At 39.7% G+C, this 4,828-nt stretch overlaps 2 long non-coding RNA genes across 2 annotated transcripts; both read left to right on the top strand.

The window, feature by feature from the left end:
* Positions 1-2,078: 2,078 nt before the first annotated feature.
* LOC115595725 (uncharacterized) lies at positions 2,079-3,062 on the top strand. The gene is made up of 3 exons (XR_003986767.1): positions 2,079-2,196; positions 2,673-2,838; positions 2,950-3,062. It is a non-coding gene; the product is annotated as an uncharacterized LOC115595725 (long non-coding RNA).
* A 361-nt stretch (positions 3,063-3,423) lies between these two features.
* LOC115595727 (uncharacterized) lies at positions 3,424-4,305 on the top strand. The gene is made up of 3 exons (XR_003986769.1): positions 3,424-3,503; positions 3,827-3,908; positions 4,213-4,305. It is a non-coding gene; the product is annotated as an uncharacterized LOC115595727 (long non-coding RNA).
* The last annotated feature ends 523 nt before the right edge of the window (positions 4,306-4,828 follow it).

Below are 4,828 nucleotides of genomic sequence, written 5' to 3'. Positions count from 1 at the left end.
AAGTTTTTTTTTATTATTTCAACAACATACCCACTTTCAAGTGAAGCACGAGCCTCCTATTGTTTTGACATTTTCTTTCTTTTGCTTGCTCCAGATTCATGTTGCCGATTGAAGGCCATCTCTCCCGTGGACAGTTCATAATCATATGGATGCTGTTATAATGTGTAGTGATTGAGATCCTGACCCACCAAACATCCTGGAAAGGGACGGAGTTAAGTTTTTCGTGCTAAATTACATAATTATACATAATCACCATCAGTAAACGGGACGCTGTCTGACTCTGTCACTCGTGGGAAGGAGGCTGTTTTCTGGGGGAAAGTTCCCTGAAGCGAAGGGCTGGCTGATGGTAGCGGTGATTTATTTTCATCACAAACACTCTGTGAGTTAATGTTTTTTGCTGGTGACAGATGCTGTTTTTTGAGCAGAAATGTGAGGAAGAGTCAGAAGACAGGCGAGAGGACAGACACTTCTCCACCTACAGCTGTGGTATTTGTTTTGCTCATATAAGTTGCCAAAGACAATTACAGTTACTACCTTACTTTTGTTCGGTCCTGTAACGTTGCTTTGTGGGGCATTTCTCTGTATTTAGTTGAGTGAAGGACCTGTGTAGTTATCAGACTGCACGACCGACACGCCCACGCTCCGCGCCTCCCTAGTTTCTAAATATTACTATTAGTATTACTATTTTCATTAATATTATTATTGTTAGTATTGGCATCTATAATGTCAGGCTGAAGTCACCTAAGCTTTAATTAATGTGCGGTTACGTCTTTAGACGTGTGAAGATTGTGTTAAGATATCATTAATCTTTGCTCTTGAAATTTGCTTAACTAGGGTCTAACAAGAAAGACTCCACCTGATGGCAGCAGCACCTTGACGTCATTTCAAAAGGGATTCGCACAGTTCATCCCTATTGTTGCTTTGCATTTCAAAATCACAATGTCAAACCGATTGGGTCATCAAGAGGCACCACACTCTTCCGATGTTACGGGTACTGTATGTTTGATGACTGCTATATTTGTGACGGTAAAGGTGTACGATGAATCTTCATTGAAAGCGATGGTGACCTTTGACGGAGACTGTGTCAGACATGATCGTGATGAGTTGAGAAGTAGGCCTGTCAGAGGTCAACAAAAGGAAGTCATTGCAAAAACATTGACTTCAAAACTCCCCCGTTCTCTGTACCTGGAAAAGCTTGGTGAATTAGATGAGACTGTGCTGGACTCCGGGTGCAGGGATGAAGTGCCAACAACGGGTGTCCTGAAGACAATTTCTTGGAGTGCAAGGAAGAAACAGCGCAGACACAAGAATGAAATGATTAGCCTCCAGAAGATCATAGAGGATGAGCTTCAGGAGGGGGGTATAATCCAAAAGGTGCTTCAGCACCCAAAGGGAGTGATGCTGTGGTCTCTGGAGACCATTCAGCTTTTTGCTGAAAGGGCTAAGGAGGAAATAGTTTATGTTGATGCAACAAAGAGCATCATTAAAAAGGCAAAGGGGGAAAGTGCGCCATTTTATATTTATGAAATGGTGGTCAGACATCCTTTCAAAGGTGGGTCGCCAGTCCCTGTGGCCACATTTGTCACATGTGACCACACAACAGCATCTGTCTCATTTTTCCTGGGGTCATTCATGACGGACTGCATCAGATGCCATGGAAGGCATATCAAGAAAAGGTGTGTGATGTACATATTTGATGGATCTCTGGTTCTCATTGAGTCCATATCACAGAACTTTTGTAGAATGAGTTTTCGTGAACTTCTGTCAATGTACTTTGACATCACTGTCACTGGAAAAGGACAGAAAGAGGCCTACCACATACCTATTCTCCGGCGATGCCTCAGCCACATCATGAAAAATGCAAAGGCCCTTTGCCGGAAGCAGTAAGTGGTTTGTCTATGTGCATTTGTCTTTGACATGATAAGGTGTTCAAATGTATTTAACTTTTTGTATGTTTTTACTTTTTTCCACAGTGCTAACAAACACTGCCACCTGGCTATGCACGTCTTCGGGCTGATGACACAAGCCACCACGCTCCATGAGCTTGATGACATAGTCTGCAGCACTACTGTGGTGTTCTCAAGCTCATGCAGCGGGCAGGAGGTTGAAAAACATTTTCAAAACCTGCAAAAAATTCTGACCAGAGCTGGACCCCCTGAAATAGATGATAATAGAATAGAGGAGGAAAACTTTGTGGTAGGTAATAAATTCTCCAAATGGTGCATAGCATTTTGCTGTGTTGCTCAAAATGTATGATGACAGAACCAACAATATTTCAGACGGGGAGCTGTTGCTTTTTCTAACAAAGGCAGGTGTCACTATTTTGGCTTACTGTTGTCAAGTTCTTTGCTGATAAATAAAAGTTTAAAAACAGGTAATAATCCAAAAACAGCTCGAAGCTTGTACAGTCAGTTTTAGATTTTTGAATGTTGGCATTGGATTTGGCATGGTTATGACGTTTAATTGAATAAACAGTATGTTTACTTGTTTTATGTTACTTGACTCAGTGTGAATTTACATGGTAATAGACAATAATATTAGAATTCCTTTGTTAAAATGTAAGTGAAATACAATAATTTAGATGGTTATAAGTTAAGTGAAGAAAAGAAAACCATTGCCTTTTTGGTACTCCACACCACAACAAACCTAAACTGCTATATTTTTTCCTCCAGAATGATGAGGGACCAACACAATTCCAAAGGCGCTTTGAGCATGTCATACACAATGGAGTTCTGGACCAAACTGGTGAACCCAGTGTGTACTTCTGCCCAACATTTGTGCCCTCACTAGAGAGGTACTTTCTACCCCACGCTGCTCTGTGGTCCAATATCATGCTAGGTGAGTTTGTCCTCTGCATTTTCATTCCCATTTTTTTTTCATATACTTTTCACTGATCTGTCAGGATTCCTGTCATGGATACTTCCTAATGTTATGTATTTCATTTGCTAGGCCACAAAAGAGTCAGTGGGACCTGAAAAGGGTCCGTTTCCAACAATGCACTTTTGATGACTTTGTCCTGGCAAGTCGCTTGACCCATAATGCCCTTTTAAGGGAACACAAGGACTCTCTGCATTCGATTAAGAGGGTAAAATACAAACATTGATTTCCAAGTATATCTAAAAGGGAAATAATGTTTTTGTTAATTATTTATGGCTAACAAATACATATGCTTCATCATAAAATGTATGTAATTAGTCATCTCAAAGATTACATACATAATATGTTACCTAAAATGTAATTCTGAACTATTCATCTGTTCTTTAGCCATTGGTTACAGATAATGATAAACATGGTATGTTAAATGTTTTAGTTTTATCTTTTAACATGTACTATTCTAACTTTGACACCTTAAATTGCAGTGTTCAGTAATCATACCTACTCTCTCCTGTAAAAAGAAATACAGAGTTGACCTTGAACGCTGGAAGCAGAGGAAACAGAAGCGAAGAGGAGTTTATGTGACCCCTCTTTCAAAAGCATTTGTGTTCAAGAGCCACAAAGCAAAGGTAACCAAATACCATTTAGTGATGATCACACCAGCTGTGACACCTGTCAACATGTTGAAGTTCAAGCCATGAATACTCTGAACTCACTACGACATTATTGCAGGTTCTTTAGTAGTCACGTGTATATGTTTGTATACATTTTATATTGCTAAGGTGACCCACATAGACTCACATGATACCAGCCACACGCTGTTGCAGAAAATACAATCTTTGAAGGGCTCCTCAAGTGCCATTGTAATTCAGGATGAAAACTTTAAAAAAAAAACTTGAAGGATGTTTACAGTTTATTTCTTTTTGTTATGAATTTTTTTGTCTCAATCAAGACCATCTGAGACCAAAAACGCTACCCTAGAAGAGGACACTCAGGCCACAATCGCATACGTCATAGTCCATGCGCCAACACAGGTTATATTACACATTATATTTGTCTAATATGAAAACATAGCTCGATGTTCTGTGTTTTGAATACACAGTTTACATTTAGTGTTATAAGTCTTGTGACTTTTTTCTCTTGCACGTCTGTGAATTTTTGGCTTTAATTGGACATGACATGGAGGACTGTTGAAAGTCTGTCATAATGTAGTTGCATTTGTGAACTTTACTTAGTATGTAGTTCATTGCAGTTATCATTACTATGTCTATGTTAGAAACATATTATCTTAAGGGACTGTCTTGTGAATCACAGCTAACACACATTTTTTAACACTAGGAGGGAGGATGATGGAGCACCTGACACAATGACCAACTGCAAGAGACGATCAACACAGCTTTCCAACAGTGTCACAATGTCAGTTTGGAAAGCTGACTTGACTGACTTTAAAGTTGATGCAGTTGTGAATGCTGCCAATTCCAATCTTGTTCACAATGGGGGACTTGCAAGGGCATAGTGTGATGTTGATGGACAAGACATGCAGGCAGAGAGCAATGACTACATTTAAAAAAAGGTACAGTTACAAACCGGAGAAGCTCTTGTCACGACAGCAGGAAAACTGCCATGTCAGAAAATAATTCATGTGGTGGGAACGTGTCTACAGAAGAATGCCACACAAAAAATGATTGGAATGGCAAAACCCCTTTTGACGAAGGCTGTAGTAAGTCTACTTAAAATCGCAGAACAGCACAAGTTAGGTTCTGTTGCCATTCCAGCAGTAAGTTCTGGAATTTTGGAAAAGTGTTTACCGTTTACACTTCACCTAGTCAACAAAGACAATAAAACTGTCAAGGAAATGGAAAGAGCATGCAAGAAAGTATTTTCTTGCCATGAGGAGAAGAAAAAATTTGAAAAAAATGAACCCAGGAGCACAACTCAAACCACGAATGACAGT

The sequence above is a fragment of the Sparus aurata genome, chromosome 14 (genome assembly GCF_900880675.1).
Source record: "Sparus aurata chromosome 14, fSpaAur1.1, whole genome shotgun sequence".
Lineage (NCBI taxonomy): Eukaryota > Metazoa > Chordata > Actinopteri > Spariformes > Sparidae > Sparus > Sparus aurata.
The sequence above is the reverse complement of the archived record's forward strand: the minus strand, read 5'-3'. Positions and strand labels throughout refer to the sequence as shown.